Source organism: Prionailurus viverrinus, chromosome D4 (assembly GCF_022837055.1).
Source record: "Prionailurus viverrinus isolate Anna chromosome D4, UM_Priviv_1.0, whole genome shotgun sequence".
Taxonomy (NCBI): Eukaryota; Metazoa; Chordata; class Mammalia; order Carnivora; family Felidae; genus Prionailurus; species Prionailurus viverrinus.
Window position 1 is genome coordinate 73,187,799 of NC_062573.1, and position 12,934 is coordinate 73,200,732.

General features: G+C 42.3%; 1 protein-coding gene across 7 annotated transcripts in view; it reads right to left on the reverse strand.

Moving 5' to 3' along the window:
* TMC1 (transmembrane channel like 1) overlaps positions 1-12,934 on the reverse strand; it is a 219,739-nt gene that overhangs the window by 156,291 nt on the left and 50,514 nt on the right. For 4 of the 7 annotated variants that reach the window (XM_047830893.1, XM_047830898.1, XM_047830892.1 and 1 more), the window contains exon 2: positions 9,551-9,635. The exons of the other annotated variants lie outside the window; for them this stretch is intronic. The gene's annotated coding sequence lies outside the window, so the exon portion shown is untranslated. The remainder of the gene's footprint in view (positions 1-9,550; positions 9,636-12,934) is intronic. 7 annotated transcript variants of the gene reach the window in all.

A 12,934-nucleotide genomic window follows, 5' to 3' on the forward strand; every position in this document is an offset into this window, starting at 1 on the left:
TCAGAAATAATGAGGAGATATGGCAACGTGTTCTCTATAAATAAGCCCTTGACCATTCTTAGAAAAATTGGGTTTTAGTCCTAAATCTGACACGTGCTAGTTCTGTGACCTTAACCAAGTGGCATAAGGTAAGCCAGAGGAAGGCTGTCTGTCAATCCATTCTCTCTGTTTATCTATTCCTGTCTATTCATTCATGCGGCCAATACTATTGAGATGCCATCTATGACAGGCTCTGTTCTAGCAAGACAGCAAACACGCAGTCATTATTTTTATTAACCCTTTCCAGTTCCTCTGGGCTGATGGGTTATAAAGGGGTATGGTGAAGTGGGGCAGCAGGCAGAGGCTCCTTGTGCGCACCCTGTGCTGATGGCCTTGGACTAGGGCAAAGTCAGTGGAGACTGAGAGAGGCAGACAAGTTCAAGACACGTTTGAAATTAGAGCAGTCGTGACTAGCCAATGAAACAGAAGAATTGTAGGAAAGAATGAAGAAAAGAAGGACTTAAAAATAACTCCCAGTCTTGGGGTGCCTGAGTGGCTCAGTCGGTTAATTGACCGACTCTTGACTTCAGCTCAGGTCACGATCTCATGGTTTATGAGTTCGAGCCCCACGTGGTGGAGCTGCTCACTGACAGCGTAGAGCCTGCTTGGGATTCTCTCCCTCTTTCTCTGCCCCTCCTCTGCTCATGCTCTCTCTTTCTCTCTCTCTCCAAATAAATAAATACACTTAAAAAAATAAATAAATAAAATGAAAAAAAAAAAAAAAAGAACTCCCAGGTTCCTGGTCTTCAGTTACTTATAGAATGAGAGCAACCATTGTAGCGTATAAGGAATGGTGGATGATTAATGTATAAGCAAGTAAATAAGAGCCTTTCAGATAGAAAATCAGAGTCATGGGATAGAAAGGGATTAGGATAGTACAGAAGGGCGATGCGGGAGGAGAGAAGGTATGTTTTGTTTTGTTTTTAATTTCTTTTGTTTATTTAGTTTTCAGAGAGAGAGTGAGTTGGGGGAGGGGCATAGAACGAGGGAGATAGAGAATTCCAAGCAGGTCCCATTTGTCAGTGCAGAGCCTGATGTGAGGCTCGATCCCACAAACTGTGAGATCATGGCCTGAGCCAAAATTGAGAGTCGGACACTTAACCAACTGAGCCACCCAGGTGCCCTGAGAAGGTATGCTTTAATCAGGATACCAGGAATGGACTTCCTGAGAAGTTGCATTTAAGCTCAGACCTAAATGAAGGCTCTAGAATGGGGGACATGAGCATCTACACTACTTCAGGACCAAACCCTGAAAATTACAGAAATTCAGAAAATTTTTGTCTGATTCTACATCAAAATGTACATGGTGGCTATTCCCGCACTAGACTATCTTTATTAAAAAAAAAAAAAAATTCAAAAAACTAATGAACTAAGTAAATAAATAAATAAAAATTCAGGGATTCCATATTATTGTAATACTCATTCTCTTATAACTTTCCAGTTATAAAGATATTTATACAATGCCCTTTACATCCAAGAACATGGTCTGGACTACTTAGAATCAAGGGATTTTGCCAGTGACTTCCCAGGATTCTCTAGTAAAACTGCTTGTCAACTTGGTTTTCAGGACAATTTTCAAGCGATGTATCTGACCCTACTGCATATTGGATAGAAAACAGACTATGATTATTACAGTCAGATACCCATGCGGCTCTCTTGGTGCTCTTTGGGAAATAAGTCTTCTAATATTGTAATAATTCAGTCCTCTATACTGACTCTACAAGAATGACTCAGAGTTGAATACTTAGGACTTACCACAGAAAGATTAGTGTTAAGAAGTAAACAGCTCAGAAGAGTGGGGTGTTCTAATTATGAAATTCTTAGGAGCTGCTATATCCCAAGTACATGGAAGAGCTTGTAGAAAACCTGCCAACTGGGGATGGAAGCAGACAGAACTATGGGGAGGATTCAGATTTATTGGATTATCGGCGTGAAGGATGGATTAACTAGGAATGTCTTAAGTGAAAAGGGTTCAGCTCTCAGATTAAAAGGGATCTCTATCTTAGACATCTCCACCCTAGGCGATTAAAATAGGCTTTTGAAAAGAGAAAATGGGGCGCCTGGGTGGCTCAGTGGGTTAAGCATCTAACTGGCTCAGTCATGACCTCACACAGTTTGTGGGTTCGAGCCCCACATCAGGCTCTGCACAGCCTGTGTGGAGCCTGCTTGGGATTCTTTTCTCCCTCTCTCTCTCTGCCCCTCCCCAACTCATGCTTTCTCTCTCTCAAAACAAATAAATAAACTTTAAAAAAAAAAAAAAAAGAGGGGCGCCTGGGTGGCTCAGTTGGTTAAGCGTCGACCTTGCTCAGGTCATGATCTCATGGTTTGTGAGTTCAAGCCCCACATCGGGCTCGGTGCTGACAGCTCAGAGCCTGGAGCCTGCCTATGATTCTGTGTCTCCCTCTCTCTCTGCCCCTCCCTCACCTGCTCTTTCTCTCTCAAAAATAAACATTAAAAATTGAAAAAATAAATAAATAAATAAACAAATATAAAAAAATTTAAAAGAACAAGCAAAATAACAAGGATGTAAATAATAGGTGTCGGTGAAATCTCTAAACTTCACAAAGTAAAAGCAAACTGCTGACACTGATGAACAGCAAATGTCTGAAGCGATCCAGACCTGAGGGGTCCTGGACACCGTGGAGGACTGCTAATACTTTTGCTTATTTTCCCCACAAGTTTTCTCATTCCTGGATTAAACAAAAAAAAATCGATAGAAGTTGTAGGCTGGAGAAAATCTAGGGTAGCTTTCTCAATCTTGTCCCTGTTGACATATTGGACCAAATAATTCTTTTTGCGGGTGGCTGGGCCTCTGTCCTGTAGGATATTTAGCAACACCTCTGGCCTCTGCACACCAGATGCCAGTTGCAACAGCCCCCTAGTTGTGACAACCAGAATTGTCTCCAGACATTGTCGAATTTCCCCTAGGAGACAAGATCATCCCTGGTGGAGAAACACGGCTCTGGGGGAACGCATTACTGTATACCACAGAATCAAAGAGCCGCACATCGCTGGACTCTTTATTAGTGACAGAATTAAAAGCACAGGAAAGATCTGGGGCAAAAAGATACAAGGGCACCAACCCACAAACCTCGTGTCTTCTCATCTTGGCTCATTCTCTCTTAGTGACTTTGTGCCCCCGTTTCACGATGCTTGTGTTTTCTCGCAACCCGTGTTCATCTGTACAGGCTTCACTGATGTCTTTTGTTTTTATTCGTCCCTGACAAGGAGATGCGATGTGTTCAGATTTGATGTTCTGAAATAGGCGGGGTGTGTGGAAGGCTGACGTTTTTGGAGTCACTGGATTGCCGTCTCTGCTTCCCTGAACACCTTAATGTCTAAAGAGACAGCATCTTAGACAAAACAACAGTTCAAGAAGGGTGTATTTGGTGGAGACGAGCTGTGAAGCATTATATCCTGGGAGGTATATAGTTCACAAAATAAAGAGTCATACTGTTTAATAGATCCTGCAGCACATAGTAATTTATAGATGGTAGATTGTAATTTTTCATGAATTCTGTTTCTAGAAAGTCTAAAAGGCAAGCGGCTTGGGGGAGAAGAGCTCATTCAAGCCCAGCAGAGTTATGCCTAGAGAAAGTTTGCCAATACTGGGAATTTTATTTATTTACTTATTTACTTATTTGCTTATTTATTTATTTTGAGAGAGGGAGAGCCCAGGAGATACAGAAGGAGAAAGAGAGAGAATCCCAATCAGACTCTATGCTGCCAGTCCAGAGCCCGAAGCGGGGCTTCAACCCATAAACTGTGAGATCGTGACCTGAGCCGAAACCAGGAGCTGGACGCTTCCCTGACTGAGCCACCCAGGTGCCAATACGGGGAATTTTAAAAAATAATTATCCACCTGCTGGCCAGCTATAGATATAAGAAGTTTATCAGACATCAGGAAACATAAAGTAAAATTGGACTATATAATACATTTTTCTTGTTCATCAACAAAGAATATAAAGTAATACTTCTTTCATAAAAGTTACAAAAAGCCATTTAAAAATGTGGAAAATTCATCAAAGTACAAAGAAAAAAATTATCCATAGTACTGCTATCCAAACCCAAATACCATCACTAACGTTCTGTGGATTTCTTTCCAGTTTCTTTTTTTAACGTACAGTTTTAGAGAGTGTAGAACAGTAGGGAAGAGGAGATAGAAATATACATACATAAATATATATATGTATATATATTCAGTACCCTACTTTTTAAGCTGGAATTATATTAAATGCACTTAAGTGTTATTCATAAACATAATTTTTAATGGTACATTAAGTTGCATCAAAATGATGTACCATGGCTACTTAGGCTGATTCTAATGATGCGCCATTAAAGAATCTTGGAATAAATTTTTGTAATAATTTTGTTATTATAGAGTTCCAAAGCTAATGCTATTGAATCACAGGGAATAAACATTACAAACATCTTAATATGTATTGTGTGTAGCTTTATAAAAATTTGAATCAATTTATAGACCAATCAGCAAAACACAAATATGCCTACCTCATCTTGTCCTGGCCAATATCGATATTTTTATTAGTTTTATTCTTTGGTTGGACTAATTTTTTTCTTTGCTTTCATAGCCAGCGACACTGTTTTCCCCAGACATTTGTGTACTAATTGTATTTCCTCTTTGGGAAAATACTATGACTATCGCCGTGTGTCTTCAAAAGAGAGAAATCAAAAGCGGAAGGAAAATATCTATGTTACCAAGACAATGTGGAAAAGTTTATGGTTATTATAAAAAGTAGAATTCCTGATTTCACCATTCTCAAGTCCTTTTGTTCTCATTTCTCATCATCCTGCCACCCATAAGTACTATTTTCCAGTTAAAGCAAACGAATTGCCGCTTCTCACATAAGCTCATGTAAGTTGACATTGCACTCTCTATGTGCTCTCCACTCCTTGACTTTGCACATGCTGTTCCCTTGTCTGGAATGTCCTTTGACTTACCCCAAACACACACACTACAAATGCACACAGAGCCTGTGACCTTTCCCAGGCCCCAATCAGAGCTTGTTGTTACCTTTCTCATAGCCCCTAACATCCTGCATCCCAATCATTAACACTCTTCAGACTTTCCCTCAGGCCCATGGGTTCCACAAAGGCAGGGACCCCTCATCTTTGATCTCTAGATTCCACATCATCTATCATCATTCCCAGAAGAAAGTAAAAACTTAGTAAATGGTTCTTTGAATGTGGACATTATTTTTTTAAAAATTTTTTTTAACGTTTTTATTTATTTTTGAGACAGAGAGAGACAGAGCATGAACGGGGGAGGGGCAGAGAGAGAGGGAGACACAGAATCGGAAACAGGCTCCAGGCTCTGAGCCATCAGCCCAGAGCCCGACGCGGGGCTCGAACTCACGGACTGCGAGATCGTGACCTGAGCCGAAGTCGGACGCTCAACCGACTGAGCCACCCAGGCGCCCCTGGACATTATTGAATAATAAACATAGCTGCCTTCCTCATAATACAAATCCTGTCATTCCCAGTAATTGCTTTGATTTTGAGGGATAGACTGATTGAGAGGAAAGAGTACCAGCTTCAGCGTCAGCCAAACCTAGATTCAAACTTCCTGTTCTGCCACTAACCAGTGCAGTGTCCTTGGAAGGTTACTTGGTATCTTTGACACTCCACTGGAACAGATAGCGATCATAACACATACTTTATAGGATTAATTGAATATAAATGAGGTATTGAATATATGTAAAGAATCTGGTATGTAGAAGTGGCTCAATGGTAAACATTTTTCTAGGTATTGGTGTATATTCCAGTATGTGTGTATTTCCATTCTATATATGCTTCCTGTACAATAAATATTACCTAATTCATAGCATCTGATACCTATGGATGTATTTTTCTTAGAATCACAAAGGCCAAGACACAAGGTCAATTGTACTGACCATCTTCTTGCTGCCCCTGCAAGAATATTCCATTTAAGTAAATCTTAGAAAAGAATTAGTTCTAACCACAGTTGAGAAAAGTAGGTCTATATTTTCCAAAGGCAAGAGAAATAAAGTTCTCCGTGAAATAACACGTGATCTAATCATCTACTGCTTAATTTTTTTTCGATTTGCCCCGTTAATATTACTGAAGGTATTTGGGGACCTCAAATCACTATAAATAAAGACTTGTTATCCCTGATGGCAGAAGAAAAGAACTTTTGGAACATGCTCTACTTTTCATTTCTAAAAATATATTCACTTGGGCCACACTAAAGGAGCACGTGAAATCTTCCCAGTCGAAAATCTGCCTTCCACTGGTGGTAGGTTCAGCACGAGCGTGCGCGCACACACACACTAGAAATCCTCTGAAGCTCTTTTTTTTTTTTTTAATTTCTCTAAAAGCCATATTCATACGTGCCTTCAGGGTGGCTTCCTTAGGGCTGAAAGACATTTGCATCCATCTGCCAACCAGATGAACCCGGAGAAAAAGTCACAAAGACCACATCAACGAGGATAACACAAGTATTTGTGCAGGATAAATGTGCCAAGATCTTTTTCCTCCACCCTTAGCCCAACCCCATCACAAGCTGGTTTTATGTCCCACATGTTACAGTCTCCATTCTGATGACAGCTCACACCGTCCCTCCCAGGACCTTGTGCTCTCCCGCCTCATTCTACACATGATTTTTTTTTTTTCAACGTTTATTTATTTTTGGGACAGAGAGAGACAGAGCATGAACGGGGGAGGGGCAGAGAGAGGGGGAGACACAGAATCGGAAACAGGCTCCAGGCTCCGAGCCATCAGCCCAGAGCCTGACGCGGGGCTCGAACTCACGGACCGTGAGATCGTGACCTGGCTGAAGTCGGACACTTAACCGACTGCGCCACCCAGGCGCCCCTCTACACATGATTAAATGTAGAATGCAAAGCCCCCGGTACAGTGCTAAGCATAAAAACACGCTCAGTACATGAGTGTTTTCTTTCTACCTTTTCAAATCCCTCTGAGCATTCACGAGATCATCCTCCACACCCCAGAATTCCTCCCACAGAGAGTCAAAGTTATTGCCCCAAGCAGGCTTTCTCAGATGCTGAGAAATGTCCAGGAATTTCCCATTGTAGAGGCTTCTGGAGTTCTAAAATATGAAGAAATGCCAAAAGGGGGACTTTCAGGGGCGCCAGGGGCGCTCAGTCAGTTAAGTGTCTGACTCGTGATTTTGGCTCAGGTCATGATTTCGTGGTTCGTGAGATCGAGCCCCTCATTGGGCTCTGTGCTGACAGCACGAAGCCTCGTTTGGGATTCTCTCTCTCTCTCTCTCTCTCTCTCTCTCTCTGCCCCTCCTCCACTCATTCTCTCTCTCTCTCTCTCTCTCTCTCTCTCTCTCTCTAAATAAGTAAATAAACATTTGGGGGGAAAATGGCTTTCAAAAACAATAGTATACTTTAAACTTTACATCTAACAAAAGAATGTTTTTAAGTACAACAGTATACTCTATGATGGTATTTACAAGGTTACCATAGGATTTATAAAAAGACTACAGCAAGGGTAGCTCGAGAATGCAACAGGAATTTATTTTTTTTAATGTTTATTTCTGAGACAGAGAGAGACAGAGCATGAGTGGGGGAGGGGCAGAGAGAGAGGAAGACACAGAATCAGAAGCAGGCTCCAGGCTCTGAGCTGTCAGCACAGAGCCGGACGCGGGGCTTGAACTCACAAACCATGAGATCACAACCTGAGCCGAAGTCAGTCACTCAACCGACTGAGCCACCCAGGCGCCCCTGCAATAGGAATTTAAAATGCACACTCTATGTCATCTTCCAAATCTGTTCATTGTGTTTTGTCCACGTGTAAAGCTTCATTTGGAAGTGACATTTGAAATATAAATTTTAAGCTCTTTGAACAGTAAACTCTTCATTTAAAGGCCTTACTTGCATCTTCATGAGAGTGCTTGCCTCCACACATCTATGAAAATAAAACCATGAGCAAATAATAAAAAAAGATGGGGTAAGATACCCCCTGAAAAGGTGGGGAAAGAAGCTTAGAGAAGCCAAAAGAAGCCATTGCAGCAACATCAACTTACAAGTTGAACTGAGAAGAATTTCTCTCCAAAACCCCCTGGCAACTCACACACTGTCACCGAGGGGGCCTTGACCCCCACTTGGATAAGCAGGGTCCCAAGGTTGGTGAACTGGAACAGGAGCCGTGACAATCAGGCCATGAATTAGCAGGCTAGGACTAGAGTAATTTTCCCCAGGCTTCTCTGGCAAAAGTAAGCTATTCTTCCCACAGAGATGCCTCAGGAGTTTATAACTATTTTTTTTAAGTTTGTTTATTTATTTTGAGAGACGAAAACACTGTGAGTAGGGGAGGGGCAGAGAGAGATATAAGAGAGAATCCCAACCAAACTCCGCACTCTGTCCCCATCACTGCCTCATCCTGCCACTCCCCCACCGCGACTTCCCTGAAACTACTTTTGCCAACAATGTAAACTCGTTATTGCTAAATTCAAAGACACTTTTCATCCTTGTCTTACTTGATCTCCCTCCAAGGCATTTGACTCTGTGGCAAATGCCCTTCTTTCTGTGCGCACTGGACCGTGACTTCCTTGACTTCATCTCTTTGGATGTCATCTGATCACCTTACCCACTCTTCTCAGTCTCCTGGTAATTGCTTCTTTCTTTTTGATCCCTTCAGGATAAGGTCTTTTTTCCCTTTCTCGTATACTTTATCTCCCTGGTGATTTCATCCATTCCAATGACTTCAAGTGCTTTCTCCTTGCTAAAGGCCAAGTCCCTCTCCAGAGCCCCACGCCTATAGAGCTAACTGCTTGCAGGACAACTGGATCAGTTATCTATTACTGCACAACAACCCCCACGCCCCAGAAGAGTGGCTCAAATCCATGACAATTATCTTCGTCATGAATCTAGAGGTCAACCGGGCTCAGCTAGGCAGTTGACATTGCACGCAGCCCTCAGGCCGTTGTGGCCAGATAATGGCTGGGGTTGAGATCATCTCAAAATCTTGATTCGAATGTCTGTCATCCAGGTTTGAAGACGAATAGTTGGAAACATCAACTCTGGGCCATTTCTCTCTATGTGTATGTATGTGGTCACTCTGTGTGGTGGCCTCCAGGTGGCCAGACTTCTTACATGACAGTTGAAATCTCTGAAAAAGAACTCACGTTCAGACACGATGTTCTCATGTTCAGAACTGATCTGATATTCACATGTTGGACATGTTATTCTCCTGTTGGACACGGACAATCTCATAGAATATTGGCCTCAGACAAGGTTACTCTGGAGCCGTGACCAGATAAAATAAAGCAAGACCACTTCATAATTTTGTGCATGCACAGATAAAATGTCACTATGACACCCATAAAATATCTGTAGAAGTAACCCCACTTTGTGACAGCATCCAATCTGGACCTAATCTACGCTTTCTTAAGCCTTCTCCCAATCACCAAACCAAATCCCAAATCGTATGATAGGTTCTTTCTAACACCTTCTTACTGAAACACCCCACAGTTCCTGATGAACTTTGATCGAAGAGTACTCACAGTTCCCGGAACATGTCTCTGGAGAAACCAGCACAGCCTTTTCTAAACTAGACTTGTACCTCACGGGGCCTCATCTCTGCACATTCTAAGGAGAAAAGATATCATAGATCAGAGAGAAGGAAGCCTGGAAAAGAGGGATGAGGATGAGCCTATGGGGACGAGCACAAAGCAGATCTCACATTAACACCCGCCAAAGAGTGTCCTCTACAGAGAAGATTCTCAATGACCACATGCACAGGATGATCTGTCTTGTGACTCTTAGGTAGTCCCCCCTTCAGACTTCCCGATGCCTATGCCAGAAGCCCGTAAATAGCGCTCATAGTGTGGCAGTAGAAGCCATGCACCACTGACTGCACCATCCACTGCTGAATTACCAGCCCGTCAGCTGCAGAGTCTGACGCCAAGCCCTTGATAGAGCACCATTCTCCAGGGAAACTAGCTAAGCCCCCGATAGAATATTAATCATCTCGGAGCCAACGACCTCAGAGCAGATAGCAAGTGATGGAAGTCACTAATCTTCACCATTTACCTTGTAGCCCAGAAGCTTCTAGAATGATGGGCTAGTCTGTTAAAGGCTCAGTTAAGGCACTAGCTCAGGGACAACACCTCGTGGGGTTGGGCATTGTCTTCCAGGATTTGCTATATGCACAAAGCCAATAGCTGATACATGGTTTTCTCTCCAGTAGCTAGAATGCATGCGTTCAGGATGCATATCTAAGAGGTAGATATAGGATGGACTCCCCATACGGGGTGATATTTCTACCAAGGAACACATTCATGTTCCCACTGAACTTGAAGCTGCCACGATCAACTGGTTACTTTGGGTTCCACGAGCCAGTGGACCAGCAAAGACAAGAATTGATGCATTGGAAAAGGTCATAGATCACGATCTCCTTGCGGAGCCGGGATTGATGTACAAAGGGATAAGGAAGAATATGTCTAAAACCCAGGGGATTCACTGAGGCTCCTCTTGGTACTTCTCTGACCAGTGATACTAGGACATGGGCAATCACAGCAAGTGTAGGCCAACGAAGGCAGAAAAGACCCTTTCAAACCAGGCTCTGGGTCACCTCATCAAGCAACCAACTGATAATCAAAACAGTATTAGTCCATCCTATGGATACATGCTCATTTATTTAACTAGTCCCATATTGTTGCATTTCTAACTTATGTATCAGTCAAGGTCCAGTTGGGAAACAGAAACTATGGCATTTATTTGAACAGGGTAAATTGGACACCCAAAAATGAACTACTAAAAGAGGCAAAAATGGACTCTAAGAGATCCAGAATCACAAATTCAAAGAGCAGGTACCCGGAGGCTGAGGAAGAGGGACAATAAAGGAACTAAGGGTAGAAACCCTCCTGGCCCCACTCCACATCTGAGATTCAAATCTCTTCAAAAAGGGAATGGGTATGACAGGCAGCCTGCTGTGGCAGAGGGACAGGCTGGCACTTGTCTGTAAAAGCAGTTCATCGGTGCTGGTGAGCGTGGTTGAGTAGGAGCTGGTCGGCCTTTGCTGCTCTGTGTGGGTGGGCCACAATTGCTCTGGAGAAGCGACCCAACTATTGCTGGTGGGTACAGAGGGCCGGAAATGCTCTGAAGAGGTTGCTTACAGGAAGCGATGGCCTGAGGGTGCAGGTCAAGTTCTTCCTTAATGCTGCGGGGCTCTTCTCGAGTCGATATGGAGGACTGTCTATATGGAGGACGGAAACCTGGAGTCATCTTCTTGTCACTACCTCGCTGCAGCGCCCTCTCTTGATGCAGCTCCATATCCAACCAACAGGTAAAAGAAATGTTTCCAGGGCTTCGCCAGACAAAGAAGGATGAATTTGGAGCTCAGCGACAATACACTGATAACGGGCCTTTGCAAGTTTTAACTAAAACTATTGTTACAACTAACCTATTGTTATAACTAAAACTATTATCAGCCTTCACATGTTTTTTGTGGATACCTGACGATCACATTCCTCAGGATAGATTCTGAGAAGGAGAATCACCGAGTCCAAAGATCCAAACTTTTAAAAACTTTGGATATAGAATAATAAAACTTCCTTATGATGCTGCGTAAGTTTGCATTCACTCCAGGAGAACATGAATATGTAAAGAATACTCACACTCTGGACAGTTCTAGAAGGCTGATACACCGGAACGTGTGCTTACACAGTGAATGATCTTAGTTATCTGTCCAGCTTAACCAGCTCCTGTTCTCTACTCATGTTCTTTGGAATCTTTCACTAAGGAAATTTTGATTTGTTTGTTTATTACAATGGCTATCAAAGCAGAGGTAAAGCTAAAATTCTAATAGGGGAAAGACGTGTGTTTTAAATGAAACATGAGAATATCCGCATGTCTTATCTGGTTCTTAAAATAAATGTGATTCAAGAAAGTCAAAAAGGCATGTCTGCATTTTGGAATTGAAAACGGGAGATATTGAAGGTGTCCTTCCTAACGTCAACGTTCTCCTCTGATACACTAACTTGCTAGGTAATAGCATATGTAAAGCACACAGGAGGACTCAGTAAATAGTAGCTTTATTTCCTGAGAGTATTGCTGTTCTAGTGCTAAAAATCCAAGTGTACATATTTTTCATTCTGCCCAAGTTGTTTTCATTAAGGATGAAATAGTTCCTTGTGCCCAAGCTAAAAGTGTGTTATGATACAATGTTAAACCCCAATGACGATTCGTTACAGATTTGATAGTATTTCTTCCTAGCTTCTTAACAAACACCATTTGTCTTCTTTAACCACTTTTGCTGAAGTAGAAATCTCCATGTAATGGGCAGAAGTGGAAGGAAATCAGATATGACAAGATCTTTGTGTTTATCTTTGTTCCCAATATCCTTAACTTGCATTACCATTTGGGCACTTATTCTGCCCACGGCGTAGTAAGCCATTTGCATTGTGCCTTCATCCTGATACTCCATGAAACAAGAGCTCATTTTAGTGAACTGTAGCTAACATGGTGCTTTGCATGTACGATTTCCTTAAAAAATCATGTGTTGCAAACGCAAACATTTCCACGTGCCAGGCATGTATCATAAATTAATGAACCGGGGGCACCTGAGTGGCTCAGTCGGTTAGGCATCCGACTTCAACTCAGGTCATGATCTCACGGTTCATGGGTTCGAGCCCCATGTTGGGCTCTGTGCTGACAGCTCAGAACCTGAAGCCTGCTTCGAATTCTGTGCCTCCCTCTCTCTCTGCCCCTCCTCTGCTGGCACTCTCTCTCTCTCTTTCAAAAATAAACATTAAAAAAATGTTTTTTTAATAAATTAATGAACCAGGAATAATATAAAATAATAGGGATCCATGGGTACATATGAAATTGGAGAGAGCATACCCACCTAAAAGCATTTATATAAAATGAAGTAGTTAAAATAAAAT